Genomic DNA, 22,953 nt, shown 5'->3' on the forward strand with positions numbered 1-22,953 from the left:
TAGCTTTTTCCTTTTGATCAACCTCTGCCCCTCCCTAGCAGGACAGCTAAAATCTGGGTAGAATCCAGGGGCTGTTCCAAGTTGAAGAACTAGTCTGAAGCAATTTAACTAAAATCACTTGTAACCCCACTTGTACACATTGGCAATCGTCTCAGAGAAAGAACTGTTTCCTGTGCTTGTCCTCACAGGTGTAAGGACTGTCCAGCTAGTTATTCCAGTTCATTGGTGTAAGGACTTGAGATTGTGTAAAGACAAAGGACCGACCACAGTGGACAGCTTATGGTGGGCATACAATTTGTTTTCTTTTGTTCTCTTCCTTCTCAAGGAACAGGAACAATGCTGCTAGAGTTTGCATTTCACACCCCCAAATTCCTCTTTTGGTCCCTTTTGTGAGCTCAGAGATCCAATAAAACTGAAGAAGGGCATCTGTCTGGATAACTGTACCTTAAATACTACCAAATACCTTCAAACACCAAAGAAATCTCAAGTCCAAGTCATCATTAGAAAAAAGACATTGCAAGACCAAGTCGCTTTGTGGCATACTTAATATTCAAAGGAAAAAATAACTTGTAACTTGAAGGAATTGGGTAGCAAATTCTTCTGTCATCTGGAAACAGGCCTGGGACAGGTAGTTAAGGCAGTTGGTCTGGGGCCATGTATGGGGGATTTCAAGTGGCCATCACAACCAGGCCTTCATGATTTTATCTTATTTTTATGCATTTGTCTACTTTAACTGTGGGTTTAAGAAACTGCCTTGTCCCTCCATGGTGACCAGTTCTTAGGAGTAGAAGGCACAGCCCTTGTCTGTCCAGGTCTTTGCTGGAAAAGCTTTTGGTAAAAGTGGACATGTCTAGCTAATACCAGACTGACCTTGAGAAACCTTGCCTAGGAGTTGGGTTTGGGGGCTTAGGACATCTCAGGGCCCTCAGAGGCTCATGTCATCCCTTCATTCCAAGTCACTGAGGTCACACGGTTTTCTGGCCGTAAGCACACAGCCTGTGGGCAAGGCCTGGCTGGGCAGTGGGCAAGGCCTTTTGAGCACTTCCCCTCAGCCAGTGGTGCAGAGAGCTCATGTTGGGTGAAAGCAGTGAGCTGCTTGTGGGCAGCTGTTTACAGGACACCACCGTCAGCAGACAGTCCACCTGCCTGTCCCTTTAGCAAAGCTCTACAGGAACTTTCAAGTCGGGAATCCCCATGCTCTGCTCATCTCCAGCCCAAGCACACCTTTCGAATCTTAATCTCACAACACCTGGCCTAAGAAATCAAGAAGTAAGCAGATCTCTGCCAGCCTCCCCTTCAGTAATCTGAACGAAGTATGTGAGTAAGATAACACCTACAGGTGGGATTCCCTGGCAGTCCAGTGGTGAGGACTCTGCTCTCACTCCAAGGACCCAGGGTCACATCCCTGGTCAGGGAACTGAGATTCTGCCAAGATGGCTAATACGTGGTCATCTAATAAGGGCATTCCTCTCTCACTGGGGATCACAATGCGGCTCAGCTTTGGGTACTGCCAAGTGGGCTACAGGTACAGAAATCTTCCCTGTACAGAGGGGTGCAGTCTCTAGTTACAGGAGTCAGTCTGAGAAAGCCAGCGGACTGGTCATGTGCATAACCCCCCATGTGAGGTGACAGCAAAGGAAACCGCCTGTCCTGGGAGTGGCTCCTGGACTGAGTTGGGGGCCCTTCCAGGTCTTCGACAGGCCAGACCGAGTCCCAGGACTGCAGCAATGACACGGGGTTTCTAAATGACGCCTGTATGGAGAGGCACTGCCGAGCCCCAGTGTTGGGAACTGGGGCTGGATGGGAACAGAAGTGGTAGTCATACTGGCCCAGTGGCCAGAGCAGCTCGGGCCGCTGGCTCAGCTGGAGGAGCGCAAGTTTGGAGCAACGAATCCTCACTCTCCTTCCCTTCCGTATTCTCCCTGATGTCACAGCTCAGGCACTTGCACATAGAGTTCACCTCTAACCATTAAAAGGATGCGTTTTTGCCTTGGTGTCAACCAACCAGGAGGACAGTGGAATTGAAACTCGGTTACTATTGTGACATACAACAATTTGAGATTATCAAAAGAAATGATGTAATTTACCAGGATAAAACTTGATTTGGAGGTAAATGGAGAAACAGTACCAAACAAAATGAAACGAAAAATCCAAAGGACAGACGGAATCCTAAAGAAACCCTCAAGTTTGGTCCCAGGGTTTTGCATATCCCAGTGACAAACACGGCGCACAGGGCCCCAAGGCAATCCTGCCTAAACCCCCGTGCAGATCCTAACGGACGCTCTGGCCACACATGGGTGCAATAAAATATCATCTTCCTCTCACAGTTTAGGAATAGCTGAAGCATTCACCATGTTTAAAGCCAGAAATTCAAGACAGATAAAACACAAATGCTAGCATCCAAAGAAATGAAAGGACTGGCTCACAGACTGGGTAAAAGTCCAGCAACCCTTCCCCGTCTCCAACAGGGCTCCCCAACTTGACTATTCCAGAGAAAATGCCCGAAACAGTAAATACAGTTCCCAGCTGTAAGCACTGGAGCCACTTACCCTATTGAGTTGAGTCCGTTTAGCTTCTGGATGTCAGTTCCTTGCTCCAGTTGCCAAGTGCTGGGGCAGCCGGTGCTGCTTTCAGGAATTTTGAAGGGAAGATCCTCAGGACAAGTGGTTCCTGCAGCTGCTAGGGCCTTACCTGAAAATCCCCAACCAGGGCCAGCTAGTCACCAGCTGGTTCCAAGGACAGGCCATAAGTTGAGAGACAGGCTGTCAGGGCAAGGAATGGCGACTTTAGTAGGAAAGCCAGCACCCCACAAAGATGGTGGACTTGTGTCCTGAGCTGGAACTCAGGCTTCCTTTAACTGACAGGGAATGAATAAACGTTTCTTGGTTCCTGTCAGCCTTCACAGAGGGTGTGTTACTTTCTTCCCGCCTGCAGTCATTCATAGACGGATCTGGTCAAGACGGTTCCTGTGTGCTAAACAAAGGTATTTTAGCTTAATGCTTGTTACCTGGGAGGCAGGGCTCCCAGAGAAGGGCCAGATGTCCCAGCTTATAGGCAACATCTGTTTCCCAATTAACTTGTATAGAATACAAAGGTTTCTCCCTGTTACACAGGAACTGGGGAAGGAAGGACGCTGCAACTGTGGATGTGTGAATAGAACTGTTGAAATGTGTCCAGTGGGCCAGTGCCGCTCAGGCGCGTCCGACTCTGCGAACCTGTGGATTTAGCCTGCCAGGCTCCTCTGTCCATGGGATTTTCCAGGCAAGAACACTGGAGTGCATTGCCATTTCCTCCTCAAGGACAGAGGGACTTGCCAAGTTGGAGATTCCCACCCTGCACTCACAAATATTACCAGGACTATTTCCAAGAGATTCTCCAAGTGAGTCTGAGGCAAGGGATCTCTGTAAAAGTTTTTGGGAAACACTTCTTTAGAAACCCTAGTGAGGTTCCTCCAGGCTTGCTGTCTAGAGTGACAAGGTCAGGAAAAGAAATGGGGGTGGGAACTGGAGAGAACAAAGGGATTTGAGTATGGCATGTAAGCCAACTGTTGCTCTGTAACAACCTATCTCAAATCAACAACACATTTGATTTGGTTCTTTTCATAGGCTCAGCCAACCTGGGATGAATTTACTCACGCGTCTGGGGTCAGGGCCCGTGGGCCAAATGATTCAAGGTGGCCTCTCAGCCGCACTTCGAGGGTTCTGGGCCACAGTCATCTGTCAGAACAGCCAGGGTTTGTGCACACCCAGGCAGGTTCCGGGAGTAACAAACGATTCTCAAGTTTCCTCTTGCAACACTTTAGGTATCTTATTGGCCAAAATAAACCTATCCAAGCCCAGCCTCCTCAGGAGGTGAGAGTTCCCCGAGAGTGTGGATACAGGAAGGCATGGGCAAACATAGGCCCTGAAGTCTACCTCATGGAGGAATGAGAAGAAGCAAAAGGCAACTCATATAAAGTAAAAATAAATAGGTTCCCAGGACCTGGTGAGGCAGGGGATCTCGGCCCTGCCTTCAGGAGAAAAGAGGGCGGCCAAGGCACCTGGACAGCTCCTCTGGAGTGAGTGAGTGAGTGAGTGAGTGAGTGAGTGGAAAAAGAGCTATGGGAGCCTTTAGGCTGGAAGCCCCCTGCCCTACTCCTCCAGAACCTCTAAAACTGGAGCCTGTGCTCAAAAAGATCTGGGAAGAGCCAGAGTAAGACGGGGCACTGGGTCCAGTCCAGGATCCCTCGCGGCTCCCGCGGGCACAGGGCTGATGCGGCAGGGGTCTCCCGGCTCTCAGCAGGCGCGGCCCCGGGCTTGGGGGCCAGCTGAGACCCCTGCCGGCCCGACTCTCCCAGGGACGGTGCAGGGGCCTCGGTCTCCAGCACACACCAGACCTGCTCTTCGCTGGGGGGCCGCCCTTGTCCCGCTGCTTGCAGATGGCAGGGCGGGTGCCCAGGGGCTCCCTGGCTGTTGCTCATCGCCTGGCCTTGGCCCCTCTGTGGCTGGCAGGCTGGCAGACTCTGGGTTGGATTCCCCGACTTCAGGTCCTGGCACTGGTGGGAGGGTGTCGCCAGGCTCCTTGGCATTGGGCCCCAACTCCTGGTTCCATTGGCCTCAGCTCCCTACCCTGGACTCAGGCAGATCCTCTCTGGTAACTGTCTGAAACTCCAACGGCCCCAGCCAACGCCCAATGGCCCCAGCAAGTCAAAAATCGCCCCAGCCAATCACCAAGGGCCCCAGCCAACCCCTAACAGCTCCAGCCAATCCCCAACGGCCCCAGCCAACGCCCAGCGGCCCCAGCCAATCCCCAAGGGCCCCACCCAACACCCCCCCCTCCCAACCAATGGCTCCAGCCAATCCCCAATGGCCCCAGCCAACCCCAACGACCTTAGCCAATCCTCAACGGCCCCAGCAAGTCAACAACATCCCCAGCCAATCAACAAGGGCCCCAGCCTATCTCCATAGGCTCCAGCCAAACCCTAAGGCCTACATCCAGCCCCCGGAGGCCCCCAGTGACTCTGGATTTGGGCTTTAATCTTCTCCCCCTGGTGGGGTGGGTGCTGACACTGAGTGGGCTGCCTAGAGGAGGCAGCGTTTGGGGGCCTGGAGACTGACAAAGGAAGATGGCCTTCAGGGTGTCCTACGCTGAGGATGAGGGCGGCATGATGTCCTGGAGAGCTGCCTGGAGAATGTCCTGACTTTGAAAGCCTTTCTGGTTGCCTACTGTGCTGCTGGACCTTGGCAGGAGAGGAAAGGGCAGAGAGAGACACCTCTGGATAAAAAGTATAGAGGCAACATCGTGAGGCCTTCATGGCCGGAAGAAGAGAGCTGAGGGTTGCCATCAGGCGTGTGGTGCGGAGGGACGTTCTGGGGACACTGGGGGCAAAGACAAAATTCCCAGGCAAGTCAGGGGCTGGAAGCTGGCCGGAGATTGTGTGAGTGACCTAGGTGGGGGCAGGGGGAACACCACCTGGGCTAGGGATGGCTCTTAGGGTGGAGAATGGCTGACTTTTTTTTAAAGCTATAAACAAGTATGAATATATGTGACAGACTAGTCATTCCGATGGGGGAGGGACTGGAAAGACACCCTTGTACTTGGCTGTTCCCCTGCCCTTAACTGAGATGGAGAGGCAGGGGTGCAGGAAGTCGGGGTGTGCTGCGGAGAAGGGGTGTGACCAGGCCAACTGGAGAGATGAATTGTTTGTGAACAGATAATCTGGGCCCAGCCAAGATTCACAGGGAGAGGTGTGCTGTGTGGACAGGGCATCAGAGAGGGGCTGGGTTCATTGACATAAATATGGAGCCAGGCAACTGGATGAGATCTGAGAGGAGTGAGTTCCCAGGGCCAGGTAAAGGGGGAGAAACTGGGTAGGAGTCTCAGGAGGTCAGGGGAGGGAAAATGAAGAAAATCCAAGGTACAGTTGTCTTAAAGGCTGATGAAAAAGAAATCAGATTTGGAACAAACATTTGGCAACATTCATGGAAATTAAATGTGATTACGTTTTTCTGGTACCTACCAGGAAATAGGAGGCATGTGACGGCAGAGGTGGAGCGGTGGGCAGCAGGCTATTCCCACTGGCGATAGGAGTGTGTGGTGCAGACTTTAAAGTCATCTCACTTAAAGCCTGCTAATTAGCACCATGAGAAAGAAATTCTGAAAGCCCTTGATAAACTATTTCTTCCCACTATTCCCGACTGCTGCTATACAGCCCTCCAGCTCCAGCTGGCACTGGGTAAAGCATTATTGCAGCATTGTTTATAACAGAGGAACTTGGGGAGGACCCTTCATGTCCATCCATAGGACAAAGGCAGAATCATACATGATACCTGCCTGTAATGACACAGGACATCCAGCAGTTAAAAGGAATTCACACACCTGTACATCTGTATAGGTCCTGAAAACACTGCTGACAAAGCTGAAAGTGCGTGAGTATATTCATCCCGACCCCTATTAGGAGGAAATACCTCGTGTATTAACAAATAAGCATACAGATCTAAAAGTGTAAGGAACAGATTGGAGGTCTGCCCTGTAGCAATTAGAATTAAGAAGGACCCCAGGGTTTGGAGTGGTATTAAAGAGAACTTGAATTTGGAGTTTTGCTTTTTTTTTTTTTTTTAAGGCAAATGTAAAGTTATTAGTATAATTTAAAGTGATAAAGCTGAAAATGTTTTTTTAAGTACTTAATGAATAGAGGCCTAAGCCTCCCTATTCCACTGTTTAGAAAGTACACGATTCAACCCTCCCTCGTTTTTCCCTTTGTCTTCAGCTCACTGTGGGGACGCAGCTGAGACACGGGGCCTCCATGGGCACTCTTCTCTGACCTCGAGTCCCACCCGCCCAAGAAAACGTTTCACTGCTTTTCAGACCTCCCCTCAGCCCTGCTGTTTCTGGGGACCCTAAGCAGAGAGTGGGAGGGTCCCTGGTGTCATTTGGAAACGGCTGCTGGGGGCAGGGTTCGCTTCCTGGGGCGGGGGGGGGAGCGCTGTAACTCAGCCTTTTGGATGGACCTAGTACATGGGTAGGAAGCCAAGGTGAAACTCGAGTGGCCCAGCCCTCCAGGGCGGGCACGGCCAGCTTGCCTCCCTGGTGCTGGGCTCTGTAAGAAGGCACGCTGCCTGCCTCGCCCCAGTGAACCTCTCTGGCCAACTGCCCAAGCTCTCAGGCCCAGATGGTCAGACTCTCAGGTGGGCTGAGGTAGGACTCACGGGGATTTGGGAACTTCGGGGCCTTTCTGCTCTGCTTGGATTTACTGTGTTTTAAAGAGGCTTTTTTAATTGCCCTTTTAAAATGTAAGTTTTCCTCCTGGCAATGACTTGCGAGCAATATGGCAGCTCCTCTAGCCCACGCCTGCTTTCTGGAATCCGTGTTGGAGCAGTATGGTGGCAGCAGTGGCTCCCTCTCCAGTCCAGTCCCTGCAGTGGGGGGTGGGCTCCTTGATGACAGCCCCTCTGTCCACATGGGAACCCCCAGGGACCACTGCAAAAGGCTGAGTGTTTTATGTTCTATATCCAGGGAAAAAGGGATAGACGGGAGAGCTTCATGATTATAAACTGACCCTAGAACTTCCCTCCTGTCCTTCCAGAGCCTAGCCTGCACCCCCCAGCTCGTTCTTTCCCTTGCCTGGTTCTCTGGTTGGACTCCACACTCAAGGAAGCAGAAAGTCCAGGCTTGATATCGGAGGCCCCCACGCTGGAAGAGGCGTCTACTGTCTCTGGTTGCCCTCTGCTCACCAACAGGCCTTTGGGAGGGAGTGTGCACGTGTTTGTCTAAACGTGTGTATGTGTGTTTGTTGGAGCAGCTGCCCTGGTGAGGCCGGTGTGCCCAGCAGGAAAAAAAAAAAAAAGGAAAAGGGCCTCCGATTAGCTGAGGGGCCGAGGATCCCAGATCTGGATGTAACAGGAACCCCCGGAGGGGAAGTTTATCAAAATATGAAAAAACTTTAACCAGTGGTAATAAAAGATCTCACTGGCAAATAGAGATCACTTAAACAAAGAAATTCACAATTACCAAAAACAGTTCAGTATTTTAAGAAAACTTTGTTCTCTTAGAGAGCCAGATTCAAGTTTTAAACCACTTACCTTTCATATTCATTTTCTTAATGAAATTAAATCCTATCTCAGCCAATCCTGAACATGCGCAAAGCTCAGTGTTCTTCCCCTACAAACCTTCCACAATTTTCTACCTAGCCTAGAGTCGCTCAGTCATGTCCGACTCTGCGACCCGTGGACTGTAGCCCACCAGGCCCCTCTGTCCATGGCGTTCTCCAGGCAAGAATACTGGAGTGGGTTGCCATTTCCTTCTCCAGGGAATCTTCCCAACCCAGGGATCGAACCCAGGTCTCCTGCATTGCAAGCAGACGCTCTAACCTCTGAGCCACCAGGAAAGCCTGCATCCATATTAATCTGTCCTGCACTTTCATTCAGAAACAACCAGCTCAAGGAGATCATCCCCTTTAACAAAACGCATTTTCATTCCTCATACCTTAGCCTGGCACTGGGCACTCCAGCAGAGGCACCTGTGGGAACACCTTCGTCTCCATCCAAAGGGGGAAGGCAGAATCACAGATAAAACCTGTATGTGATGACACAGGACATCCAGCCGTTAAAAGGAATTCACATACCCCTACATCTGAATAGATCCTAAAGACGCTGCTGAAAAAACCGGAAGCGTATGAGTATAATCATACTGATCCCTCCCAATACCTCACATGTACTAAGGAATAAGCATACAAACCTCACAAGAATGAAAATGGGAGGTCTGCTCTGTGGCATTTACTACCTAGAAGGACTTGATCTGGGCCCTGGAATTGGGAATGGTGATAAAGAGGACTTGAAGTTTAAAAAAAAAAAAAAAAAGACAAATGTAAAGTTAATGGTATTATTAAATGATATAACTGAAAGTAAACCAATTTTTTCCTAAGAGATATGATGAATAATGGCCTAAGCCTTTTTACTCCACTGTTTAGAAAGTATATTATTTTACCCTCTCTTCTATTTTCCTGTGCCTTTATCTTGTGGATAATTGCAAATTCGTACCAATCAGGTATTGTTAACAACAAGCAGAAATGATAAGTTCTGAAATATTTGCAAGCTGGGACTCATTGCAGCAAAAAGAAAATCCATAAACTATTTTTCATGCTTATTAAATGAGGGTGGGTGTATTTTAGATCATCTGCTAACTTCTGGATTGCTGGGTTTTGTAATTATTTTTGTTAACATAATAAAGACTTTGGTTCTGGCATGACTAAAATGCGCTAGTTAGGATTTTGCTCTGAATTTTCAGGCTGGAATCTGCATTGTATAATCAAAGGCAAATTTTTCACCTAAAGCAGTGTTGAAATGCAGAGAAGGCAATGGCACCCCACTCCAGTACCCTTGCCTGGAAAATCCCATGGATGAAGGAGCCTGGAAGGCCGCAGTCCATGGGGTCGCTGAGGGTCGGACAGGACTGAGCGACTTCACTTTCATGCACTGGAGAAGGAAATGGCAACCCACTCCAGTGTTCTTGCCTGGAGAATCCCAGGGACAGGGGAGCCTGGTGGGCTGCTGTCTATGGGGTCGCACAGAGTCGGACACGACTGAAGCGACTTAGCAGCAGCAGCAGCAGCAGTGTTGAAATGTGTTGACTAATAAAGATATCCCTCAATTGGAATTAGCCACATTTTCTTAATCCCTTGACTCAGTATTTACAAGTTTCTTCAGCAAAGCTGTCCCTCTCCTTAGCAGGGGAGGAAAAGATGAGCCTGAACTCAAATCTAACAGCGTCTGGTAAAGCAGCTCAAACAAAGGATAGTATTTCTTCAAAAGCTTTTGCTTCTGTTTAAAGATATGAGATTTTACTCCATAATACATGGGAGTAAAATTGACACTGCACGCAAATGCATCATTTTTTCCTGAAACCCCAAATACCCCTGGAGTGCTCTTATGTTCCACCTCAATAGACACAACGTGAACATATTTCAGAAACTGTGTGTGGAATCCTAATGCGAGTGTGCTCAGTGTGTCTGACTCCTGTGACCCCGTGGACTGTACCCGCCAGGCTCCTCTGTCCATGGGATGCTCCAGGCAAGAACACTGCCTGGAGCTGCCATGGCCTCCTCCAGGGGACCTTCCCAACCCAAGGATCAAACGCGTGTCTCCTGCACTGGCAGGCGGATTCTTTACCACTGAGCTGCCTGGGAAGCAGTCCCCACTGTAGAGAGCGCTCAACATTTCCCTCATGGGGTGAGCACGCCTTTACTGCCACAAGGAAGTAAAGGCTTTAACTGACAGGGAGCCCCGCTATTTAATATCCACCCAAAGCAGGGCCATAATTTAACTTCAGGAAAACCAAAGTCATCATTTTTGGTCTGCCGTCCTAAGTCCCTTCAGTCGGGTCCAACTCCTTGTGACCCCATTGACTGTAGCCCTCCAGGCTCCTCTGTCCATGGGATTCTCCAGGCGTGAATACTAGAATGGGTTGCCATCTCCTCCTTCAGGGGATCTTCCTGACCTAGGGATCGAACCCACATCTCCTGTGTCTCCTGCATTAGTAGGTGGATTCTTTACCACTGAGCTACCTGGGAAGTCCCACAGAATCCTAATGTTGTTTGAGAATTTACAAAACAGAGCTTAAACATTTTATTTAAAATTGGGGATAGAAGAAACTGTCTTTTTATGTAGCTTTACCTTAAACAATCCTTAATAGAGGGAGAGTTCTGCTTTTTTCTCCAGCTTCACTGAATTTGCAGACAAGATTAGCTGGTGAATTTGAAACAGAAGCAAAATCTTATGACAAATTATATTTTCAAAATCAAGTACCGGCTGAGCTCTTTCCTACTGCCAATTTGAATTACTGAATATCAACAACAATCACAAATGAATCATCTTGTTAGCTATGGAATTACTGTTAGATTGTTAGGCATGGTAACAGCATTGTGGGCAATTTAAAAAGTCATAATTTGTTAGAGAAAGAGAGACAGCAAATTGTACAGATTTGTGGGTGAAGTAATGGTTGAGATTTGATTTTGAAACTTCTAACCCATCCTCAGTAAAAAAAAAGAAAAAAGAAAAAAGTGAATGTGGGTGGGGGAGAGGGTGAGTGAGGATTAGGTATAAATGAAACAGAGGCTAATGTCAACAGTTACTGAAATTAGGTAAAAAAATGAGCATGCCCCCCAATTTTGTGTGTATTTAAAAGTCTTTATAATAAAGATAAATTAACAAGTTATGTTGAACATGGTACTTCACTAAAATTTACTAAGAAAAAATAGATTTAACCAATATCAAATACTTAAATAAAAATACTGACCATAAAGTGTAGCTTGCACAGCAGGTTTCTAAAATACTTTGTTTTCAACCAAAGTATTTGTTGGAGCTTGGTTTTCAGTCTTGTGTGTGTCTTTTTAAGTCAACCATTGCAGTTAAATAATATTCAAAATGTTAATAATTTGGGAAGAGATTAGAATCCCATGTCATAAAATGATTATGATTGTGATTTGCTCTGCTCAAATCTGTACAAAGGCTGATGACACTTGTAATCAGAATGCAAAATCACACTTTGTGATTAACAAAGACACTGCAGATGCAGAGAGAGGCAGCAAGCTCCTTATTTGCAAGGCTGGAGGCTCTGCCTTTCAGTGTTCAGTTCTTCCAATTGCTGGTTCCAGGAGACCAAGTCTGCAGCCTCACACGGGAGGACTTAACTGCTTTACTTGATCCCTGGAATTAGATATGTACTTCTTTGTAATCTCTGACTGGCCAAGCATAAAGTTTTTTTTCTTTAATAATCGAAGAGAATGTTACATATTATGCAATGTAGTTTATGTATACACCAAATATAATTTTATAGTATTTGTACAAATAGGTAAAATCTGTTTATATTATTTTTAAAAAGAGTATTTCTTGAAGCAAATAACAGTTGAGTGGCCGAATTAACCCTTTCATACAGAGATGTCCCAGGTTTCAGCAAATGTTAATAGACTTGTTGGAGCAGAAGCTGCTCTTAGGAACAAGGCATCCGATTTGACAGCAAACACTTGGCTAAACCACGCCAAACTTCAGGATGACCTGGGGCTAGGCTGGGGAAATGTGACTTCTCATACAAGGTAGACACAGACCCCAAGTTCGATGAGGGCCCCGTTAGGTGAAGGAAAAAAGGGCATGACTCACAGGAAGACTGTCCTGTGGTCTAGCCTTAGATTGGGTCCCACCAGGAGCAGACCCAGGCACAAGGACTCCCAAGTAAGTTGCCAGGGAGGTGAAGGCAGGAAGCCCCCACATGTAGGGAAGGGACATGGGGCTGCAGCCACTGGGGACTTGGAGGCAGCACAGAACACAGAGTATCTTGGGACTCCCTGGTGCTTCAGTGGTTGACACTCTCAATGCAAGGGGCCCAGGTTCGATACCTGGTCACGGAACTAGATCTCACATGCTGCAACTAAGAGTTCTCCTGCCACAACTAAAAATAGCACAAAACAAAACAACTAATCCCACATGCCACGACTAAGACTCAGTGAAGCAAATAAGATAAAAAATAGAGCACAGTGTCTCAAAGAAGGATGATGGGGTGGGGAGAATTAACATGTTTCTTGGGTTTAATGATAATTGTGATTTGCTGAAACTTCAAACACTGAAGTTTCTGGTGCTCCATCCTTGGAGGGTTTTCAGTTCAGTTGCTCAGTTGTGTCCAACTCTTTGCCACCTCATGAATTGCAGCACGCCAGGCCTCCCTGTCCATTACCAACTCCTGGAGTTCACCCAAACTCTTGTCCATCAAGTTGGTGATGCCATCCAGCCATCTCATCCTCTGTCGTCCCGTTCTCCTCCTGCCCCCAATCCCTCCCAGCATCAGAGTCTTTTCCAATGAGTCAACTCTTTGCATGAGGTGACCAAAGTATTGGAGTTTCAGCTTTAGCATCAGTCCTTCCAAAGAACACCCAGGGCTGATCTCCTTTAGAATGGACTGGTTGGATCTCCATGCAGTCCAAGGGACTCTCAAGAGTCTTCTCCAACACCACAGTTCAAAAGCATCAATTCTTCGGTGCTCAGCTTTCTTCACAGTCCAACTCTCATACCCATACATGACCACAGGAAAAACCATTGCCTTGACTAGACGGACCTTTGTTGGCAAAGTAATGTCTCTGCTTTTCAATATGGTCATAAGTTTCCTTCCAAATCTGCAGTGATTTTGGAGCCCAAAAAAATAAAGTCTAACACTGTTTCCCCATCTATTTCCTATGAAGTGATGGGACCAGATGCCATGATCTTCGTTTTCTGAATGTTGACCTTTAAGCCAACTTTTTTGCTTTCCTCTTTCACTTTCATCAAGAGGCTTTTTAGTTCCTCTTCACTTTCTGCCATAAGGGTGGTGTCATCTGCATATCTGAGGTTATTGAGATTTCTCCCAGCCATCTTGATTCCAACTTGTGCTTCTTCCAGTCCAGCGTTTCTCATGATGTGCTCTGCATAGAAGTTAAATAAGCGGGGTGACAATATACAGCCTTGACATACTCCTTTTCCTATTTGGAACCAGTCTGTTGTTCCATGTCCAGTTCTAACTGTTGCTTCCTGACCTGCATACAGGTTTCTCAAGAGGCAGGTCAGGGGGTCTGGTATTCCCATCTCTTTCAGAATTTTTCACAGTTTAGTGTGATCCACACAGTCAAAGGTTTTGGCATAGTCAATAAAGCAGAAATAGATGTTTTTCTGGAACTCTCTTGCTTTTTCCATGATCCAGTGGATGTTGGCAATTTGATCTCTGGTTCCTCTGCCTTTTCTAAAACCAGCTTGGGCATCTGGAAGTTCATGGTTCACGTATTGCTGAAGCCTGGCTTGGAGAACTTTAAGCATTACTTTGCTAGTGTGTAAGATGAGTGCAATTGTGCGGTAGTTTGAGCATTCTTTGGCATTGCCTTTCTTTGAGATTGGAATGAAAACTGACCTTTTCCAGTCCTGTGGCCACTGTTGAGTTTTCCAAATTTGCTGGCATATTGAGTGCAGCATTTTCACAGCATCATCTTTTAGGATTTGAAACAGCTCAACTGGAATTCCATCACCTCCACTAGCTTTGCTTGTAGTGATGCTTTCTAAGGCCCACTTGACTTCACATTCCAGGATGTGTTTTAATGGAGTTCAAATTCATTTATAAAAGTGATTAGGGATATTTAGTTTGATTTATGAAGTAGTTTTTCAAAGGCTCAACCTTTCCTAAAATCTGATGCTTAGCAGCAAATTTTGAATAAAAAATAAGCACATTTAGAAGGGCAGTCATCTGGGACTTGCCTGGTGATCCAGTGGCCAAGACTCCACGTTCCCAGTGCAGGGGGCCTGCGTTCAATCCCTGTTCGGGGAACTAGATCCACATGCCGCAACCAAGAAGTCATGGGCTACAACTAAAGATCCTGCATAGCGCAACTAAGACTTGACGCAGTCAAAAAAATAAATATTGGGGGAAAAGGGGGCTGTCGTATGATGTGAGCTGAGCGTCACTTCACGGTGTGCTCTGTGATTGCATGTCCAGTAGCCGCGCCTGTCAAGCTCCCTCCATTCTAGGATGCATTTCCTTCTTAACATTCTTTTGAAGTAGACGCTGTTGCTTTCTCACATCCACAAAAATATTTCTCACGTCCAGAAAAGATTTCTCTCTTTTCTTTGTGGGGGGGGAGGGTAGTGTGGGAGGGTCACTGACATCATCACCGAGTTCACAGCGGCATGTAAATGCTTGTACAACTTTTGTGCAAGCTATATGTTCGTCACCAACTCTCTGGAGAAACTGAGATTCAACACAGTTTTCTATTAAACCGTGGCTTTCATCTATTTGAGCTGTTGGTCATCAAAAACTTTATTGCAAAATGCAAAAACCACTGCCAAATAATTAAACAGTTGTAGCTTTATATCATACAAAGAAATTTAAAAAGCACTGCAGCAAAAACCATCAGACTGCTCTTTGTCACTGCGCATCTGGCTGGTACTCAAGTCCCCAGCAGAGGCAGCAGCTTGGGGTACTTCTCTCACCAGCTGAGACAAGGAGGAATTGACTGGCCCCAGCTGGTGTCCCAGCTCACTATAATTTTAGCAAGCGTCCTGAATGCTGTTCTCAACAGGGAGGCATTAGTTAAGCTGCTGTGTTTGAAAAGAGAGCTGGTTATCTGGGGTCATCTTTCAGACTTTAGCACGTCTAAGTGAGAGTCTCTTTCACTGCACGCCTGTCTCACACCCCAGCAGAATAGGTCATGGCAGAAGCAGACGTACATGGCAGAGGCCTACCGAACTCGTCCTAGCTTATTCCAAGGTGGTGATTAAAGAGAATACTTTATGGCAAAACAGAAAATGCAGACAAATGATAAACCAGAGGGGACACAGGGAAAACTAGGCCTGCCCAGGCCCATGGCGGTGTGAGTTCTCCTGTTAGGCATGTCACCCAGCTCGAGCTGCCTGTTAACCTTGGTGGAAGGAGGAAGCTGCTTTGGCTAACATCTCACCATTTCTGGGCTTCCCTTGTGGCTCAGCTGGTAAAGAATCAGCCTGCAATGTGGGAGACCTGCGTTCAGTCTCTGTGTTGGGAAGATCTCCTGGAGAAGGGAAAGGCTACCCACTCCACCATTCTGGCCTGGAGAATTCCATGAACTGTATAGTCCACAGGGTCACAAAGAGTCGGAAACGACTAAGCTACTTTCACTTTCACCATTTCTGCCAGGCTGCAGTCTGGAAGAATCCCATTCCCAAGCCAGTAAGTGTAGGCACTTCTTATTCCATACATTATATCACCGTCCTCCTAGCAGTGATGACTTCCCGCTGTTTCCACTGACTTGGCCTGGCCGCGTCCCTTGTACACAGCCAGGCAGACCCAACCTATTACAGACATGTTCCCAAGATCAATGAGAACTGATCCTGAAGCAAGGGAGCTGACCAGAACCTCTGAAGACAGACTTCTGAGGCACTTCCCTGGCCGCCCAGTGATGAAGAATCTGCCTTCGAATGTAGAGGACACTGGTTCAAGCCCTGGAATGGGAACTAGGATCCCCCATGCTGCAGGGCAACTGAGCCTGCCCACCGCGACAAAAGATGCCACAGTGAAGGTCTCACATGCCCCATCTAAGACCCGACACAGCCAAAGCGAAATAAATATTCTAAAAGACAGACTTTTGATTAAAAGGACATTTGATTCTTTTCAGGGGTGAACTATTTTAGAAAAGAGAAAATGCAGAGTGAAGTAAGTCAGAAAGAGAAAAGCAAATACTGTCTATTAATGCATATATGTGGAATCTAGAAAACCGGTACAGATGAACCCATCTGAAAGGCAGAAATAGAGACACAGATGCAGAGAAGAGCTGCACGGGCACCAAGCAGGGGACCGGAGCGAGGAGCGAGCTGGGCGGTTGGGACTGACGTGTGTGTATGCTACTTTCTGTTTTTTGTGTTTTTCATACTGTCGCTCTAGGAGGAAACCTGGGGCTCTTCAGAGCCACTGCAGAGCTTCCACAGACAATACACACTTTTCTAGTAAGGGAAAGACACTCTTCTGGTGGCACACCTCGGTCATTTTATATCAGAACTTCTTGAGCATCTCGGTTCAAGGAGTTTTTAGGGTTTCTATAATTTTTTTTCACAGCACCCATAGGCCAAAAGAAGTCCCTAACAGTCCTTTTCATGGGGCAGTTAGACCCAAATAACTTCATTAGAATTTATGTTCTCAAAACTAAGCAGTAATTTGAAGACACACAAAAACTGAAAAAAACAGGAATTCCCAGGGATTAGGACTCCACGCTTTCACTGCTTGAGCCTGAGTTCAATCCCTGGTCAAGGAACTAAGATCTCATAAGCTAGGGTGAAGCCAAAAAATAAAATTTAAAAAGAGAAGGAACAAAAAACCAGTAATTTAAAAAATATATTTATTCTTAAGAAACTACAAGTCCCCACTAATGGGGCTGCATGCAGGGGTTGAATTGTGACAATACCATTCTCAGGTCCTGTTCCTCATGATTCTCTTGAAATACTTGCTTTTTATCAAGCGAACATCTAAAAATCCACCCTTATAAAGAATATGATATCATCTAATACAACACAGTACAGGGCATTTCCTGGCAGTCCAGCAGTTAGGGCTCCACGTTTCCTGCAGGAGGTGAGGATTCCACCTCTGGTCGGGGGACCAGAATCCCACAAGCCTCTCAGTGCAGCCAAGATACCAAGCTTTATGTACTATTGAGATGGTGAATTATCTCAAGCTGTTGGTCCATGGATGTCGGACAGAGGTCCAGTATTGTTGAGTTTTTCTTGACATTTTAAATATTCCATGACACCCTGAGAGCCTGCTGTGCATAGAGGGGATTCCTGCAGCGTTTGGAAACCATGGGTTTTATATATAGAAGTGCTGTGTGACATGTTATCTGGGACCCTGCAGTGACCCGTTATAGCTTGTGATTTTAACCAGAATCCTGTCCAGTCAGTTTAGTTAGAAATCCCCTCCTTATCCCTGATGGTAGTTTTCCATCCATCAACTCCTCCAATCTGCTTCTTTGGTATTAATCCCCGCTTGTCCATATTGTATTTGGAGTTGAGACTGGTTTATACTGTGGTCTCTTTTCTCTTACTGCAATAGTTCCTGAGTAAATTCTGGTTTTAACACTTTAATTACTATTTAGCTTGGATTTTCTTTAACACATCGCAACTATACATTCTTATTCTGAATCTCTCCTTTTGCTAGAATCCTTGCTTATTGCTACCCTGTGTCCACTCTTTCCTTTTCTAATGGTAATATTACAAGGGGTAATACACTCAATCCATGCTTTGGGTCCAGAAAGTTGAACAGAAGAAGTGTGTTTGCTAAAGAGTGACTTTTAACACAGCAACTTGGATGAAATCCAGTCCTTTAAGCAGAGAACATAATGTCCATATAGGTCACTACTAGCCAGAACACAGTCGTGACTGAGTCCAAGAGGAGAAAGAGAGAGAGAGAGATGTTGGGTGTGGAGCTTGGGAACACACAGAGGCTTTGTCTCAATGGCTGGTAGCTCGGTGGGTGTCGTAGTCCTCTGATTACTACTGAAAGTTGGGGACAGCTCAAAATTGGTAAGGTCCAGGTCCAAGTCTCGAAGGAGACAGATTTGCTCTGAAAGTGAGGATTGAAGGTCAAACGAAGAGACACTTCAGTTTGTTTCTCTCTGATCTGATCAATTCATTATTATTAACCCTGCAATAATTTAATGGTTTTACAGTTATTTATAAAGGCCATTTTTTCATATTTCCACAGGAAAAATAGCATTGCCATTAATCTGAATGTCTGTCTCTAGCCTATCTTTTACAACACATACTTTGGGGCATAATTTTATCAGGTACACAACTGTCTAATTGTGGAGGTGACTTCATGCACATTTAACCTGCTAGGAAGAATATGGAGACATTCCCTAGTGGCTCAGAGTTTAAAGTGTCTGCCTGGAATGAGGGAGACCCGGGTTCGTTCCCCGGGTCAGGAAGATCCCCTGGAGAAGGAAATGGCAACCCACTCCAGTATTCTTGCCTGGAGAATCCCATGGAAGGAGGAGCCTGGTAGGCTACAGTCCATGGGGTCGCAAAGAGTCAGACACGACTGAGCGACTTCACTCTCTTTCACTTTCTTCTCTCATCGGTGTCTTTCCTAAGGTAAATTTTTCTACAGAGATTCCCTCACTTTGTATTAACATTGAGTAATGGCCAACACAATATTCGCTATATCCTCTTAACTCCTTTAATCTGACTCTATGTGCTGATATCAAATAGTATTATGTTTCATTGCTAATCATTATGAATTTATTTTTAGAGTGATGAAAATGCTACATAATTAGTGACAGTGCTTTCACATCCCTGTGATTATACTCAGTTCCGTTCAGTTGCTCAGTCGTGTCTGACTCTTTGCAACCCCATGGACTGCACCATACCAGGCTTCCCTGTCCATCACCAAATTCCAGAGCTTGCTCAAACTCATGTCCATCAAGTCAGTGATGCCATCCAACCATCTCACCCTCTGTCATCCCCTTCTCCACCGCCTTCAAGCTTTCCCAGCATCAGGGTCTTTTCCAGTGAGTCAGTTCTTTGCATCAGGTGGCCAAAGTACTGAAGTTTCAACTTCACCATCAGTCCTTTAAATGAATATTCAGGACTGATTTCCTTTAGGATTGACTGGTTGGATCTCTTTGCAGTCCAAGGGACTCTCAAGAGTCTTCTCCAAAACCACAGTTCAAAAAGCATCAATTCTTCAGTGCTCAGCTTCCTTTATAGTCCAAATTTCACATCCATACATGACTGGAAAAAACACAGCTTTGACTAGATAGACCTTTGTTGGCAAAGTAATGTCTCTGCTTTTTATATGCTGTCTAGGTTGGTCATTTTTCAGGATTTGAAACAGCTCAACTGGAATTCCATCACCTCCACTAGCTTTGTTCATAGTGATTCCAAGATGTCTGGCTCTAGATTAGTGATCACATCATCATGATTATCTGGGTCGTTAAGATCTTTTTTGTACAGTTCTTCCATGTATTCTTGCCACCTCTTCTTAATATCTTCTGCTTCTGTTAGGTCCAGACCATTTCTGTCCTTTATTGAGCCCATCTTTGCATGAAATGTTCCCTTGGTATCTCTAATTTTCTTGAAGAGATCTCTAGTCTTTCCCATTCTGTTGTTTTCCTCTATTTCTTTGCATTGATCGTTGAAGAAGGCTTTCTTATCTCTTCTTGCTATTCTTTGGAACTCTGCATTCAGATGCTTATATCTTTCCTTTCCTCGTTTGCTTTTCGCCTCTTCTTTTCACAGCTATTTGTAAGGCCTCCCCAGACAGCCATTTTGCTTTTTGCATTTCTTTTCCATGGGGATGGTCTTGATCCCTGTCTCCTGTACAATGTCACAAACCTCATTCCATTGTTCATCAGGTGCTCTATCTATCAGATCTAGGCCCTTAAATCTATTTCTCACTTCCACTGTATAAAACTCAGCAGTGGCCACAGAACTTTGAGATTCATTCCAATCTCAAAGAAAGGCAATGCCAAAGAATGCTCAAATTACCGCACAACTGCACTCATCTCACATGCTAGTAAAGTAATGCTCAAAATTCTCCAAGCCAGGCTTCAGCAATACGTGAACCGTGAACTCCCTGATGTTCAAGCTGGTTTTAGAAAAGGCAGAGGAACCAGAGATCAAATTGCCAACATCCACTGGATCATGGAAAAAGCAAGAGAGTTCCAGAAAAACATCTATTTCTGCTTGATTGACTATGCCAAAGCCTTTGACTGTGTGGATCACAATAAACTGTGAAAAATTCTGAAAGAGATGGGAATACCAGACCACCTAACCTGCCTCTTGAGAAATCTGTATGCAGGTCAGGAAGCAACAGTTCGAACTGGACATGGAACAACAGACTGGTTCCAAATAGGAAAAGGAGTGCGTCAAGGCTGTATATTGTCACCCTGCTTATTTAACTTCTATGCAGAGTACATCATGAGAAACGCTGGGCTGGAAGAAACACAAGCTGGAATCAAGATTGCCGGGAGAAATATCAATAACCTCAGATATGCAGATGACACCACCCTTATGGCAGAAAGTGAAGAAGAGCTAAAAAGCCTCTCGATGAAAGTGAAAGAGGAAAGCAAAAAAGTTGGCTTAAAGCTCAACATTCAGAAAACTAAGATCATGGCATCTGGTCCCATCACTTCATGGGAAATAGATGGGGAAACAGTGGAAACAGTGTCAGACTTTATTTTTGGGGGCTCCAAAATCACTGCAGATGGTGACTGCAGCCATGAAATTAAAAGACGCTTACTCCTTGGAAGAAAAGTTATGACCAACCTAGATAGCATATTCAAAAGCAGAGACATTACTTTGCCAACAAAGGTCCGTCTAGTCAAGGCTATGGTTTTTCCTGTGGTCATGTATGGATGTGAGAGTTGGACTGTGAAGAAGGCTGAGCGCTGAAGAATTGATGCTTTTGACCTGTGGTGTTGGAGAAGACTCTTGAGAGTCCCTTGGACTGCAAGGAGATCCAACCAGTCCATTCTGAAGGAGATCAGCCCTGGGATTTCTTTGGAAGGACTGATGCTAAAGCTGAAACTCCAATACTTTGGCCACCTCATGCAAAGAGTCGACTCCCTGGAAAAGACTCTGATGGTGGGAGGGATTGGGGGCAGGAGGAGAAGGGGACGACAGAGGATGAGATGGCTGGATGGCATCACTGACTCGATGGATGTGAGTCTGAGTGAACTCCAGGAGCTGGTGATGGACAGGGAGGCCTGGCGTGCTGCGATTCATGGGGTCGCAAAGAGTCGGACACGACTGAGCGACTGAACTGAAACTGAACTAGGTTGGTCATAGCTTTTCTTCCAAGGAGCAAGTGTCTTTTAATTTCATGGTTGCAGTCACCATCTGCAGTGACTTTAGAGCCCAAGAAAACAATATCTCTCACTGTTTCATTGTTTCCCCATCTATTTGCCATGAAGCGATGTGACCAGATGCCATGATCTTAATTTTTTGAATGTTGAGTTTTAAGCCAGCTTTTTCACTCTCCTCTTTCACTTTCATCAAGAGGCTCTTTAGTTCTTCTTTGCTTTCTGCCATAAGGGTGGTGTCATCTGCATGTCTGAGATTGTTGATATTTCTCCTGGCAATCTTGATTCCAGCTTGTGCTTCATCCAGCCCGGCATTTCTCATGATGTACTCTGCATATAAGCTAAATAAGCAGGGTGACAATATACAGCCTTGACGGACTCCTTTCCCAATCTGGAACCAGTCTGTTGTTTCATGTCCAGTTTTAACTGTTGCATCTTCACCTGCATACAGATTTCTCAGGAGGCAGGTAAGGTGATCTGATATTCCTTTTTCTTTCAGAATTTTCCACAGTTTGTTGTGATCCACAGTCAAAGGCTTTGGCATAGTCAATAAAACAGAAATAGATGTTTTTCTGGAACTCTTGCTTTTTCTATGATCCAATGTATGTTGGCAATTTGATCTCTGGTTCCTCTGCCTTTGCTAAATCGAGCTTGAACATCTGGAAGTGCTCGGTTCACATACTGTTGAAGCCTCGTTTGGAGAATTTTGAGCATTACTTTGCTAACGTGTGGGATGAGTGTAGTTGTGCGGTAGGTAGTTTGAGCATTCTTCAGCATTGCCTTTCTTTGGGACTAGTATGAAAACTGACCTTTTCCAGTCCTGTGGCCACTGCTGAGTTTTCCAAATTTGCTGGCATATTGAGTGCAGCACTTTCACAGCATCACCTTTCAGGTTTTGAAATAGCGTAACTGGAATTCCATCACCTCCACTACCTTTGTTCGTAGTGACGCTTCCTACGGCCCACTTGACTTCGCACTCCAGGATGTCTGGCTCTAGGTGAGTGATCACACCATCGTGGTTATCTGGGTCATTAAGATCTTTTCTGTATAGTTCTTCCGTGTATTTTGCCACCTCTTCTTAATATCTTCTGCTTCTGCTAGGTCCATACCGTTTCTGTCTGTTATGCCCATCTTTGCGTGAAATGTTCCTTTGTTTTCTCTGATTTTCTTGAAGAGATCTCCAGTCTTTCCCATTGTATTGTTTTCCTCTACTTCTTTCCATTGATCCCTGAAGAAGGCTTTCTTATCTCTCCTTGCTATTCTTTGGAACTCTGCATTCAGATGGGTATACCTTTCTTTTTATCTTTTGCCTTTAGGTTCTCTTCTTCTCTCAGCTATTTGTAAGACCTCCTCAGATAACCATTTTGCATTTTTGCATTTCTTTTTCTTGGGGATGGTCTTGATCACTGCTTCCTGTACAATGTCACAAACTTCCGTCCATAGTTCTTCAGGCACCCTATCAGATCTAATCCCTTGAATCTATGTGTCACTTCTACTGTATAACTGTAAGGGGTTTGATTTAGGTCATACCTGAATGGTCTAGTGGTTTTCCCTACTTTCTTCAGTTTAAGTCTGAATTTTGCAATAAGGAGTTCATGATCTGAGCCACAGTTAGCTCCTGGTGTTGTTTTTGCTGACTGTAT

The 22,953-nt window shown here is 45.9% G+C and overlaps 1 long non-coding RNA gene across 3 annotated transcripts in view; it reads right to left on the reverse strand.

The window, feature by feature from the left end:
• The window catches only part of LOC138424198 (uncharacterized), a 190,499-nt gene that overhangs the window by 6,346 nt on the left and 161,200 nt on the right, over nt 1–22,953 (reverse strand). For all 3 annotated transcript variants that reach the window (XR_011250678.1, XR_011250679.1, XR_011250680.1), the window contains 2 exons: nt 8,464–8,553; nt 2,550–2,762 (listed from right to left, as the gene is read on the reverse strand). This is a non-coding gene — a long non-coding RNA (uncharacterized lncRNA). The remainder of the gene's footprint in view (nt 1–2,549; nt 2,763–8,463; nt 8,554–22,953) is intronic.

This window comes from Ovis canadensis, chromosome 19 (genome assembly GCF_042477335.2).
Source record: "Ovis canadensis isolate MfBH-ARS-UI-01 breed Bighorn chromosome 19, ARS-UI_OviCan_v2, whole genome shotgun sequence".
NCBI classification, from domain to species: domain Eukaryota; kingdom Metazoa; phylum Chordata; class Mammalia; order Artiodactyla; family Bovidae; genus Ovis; species Ovis canadensis.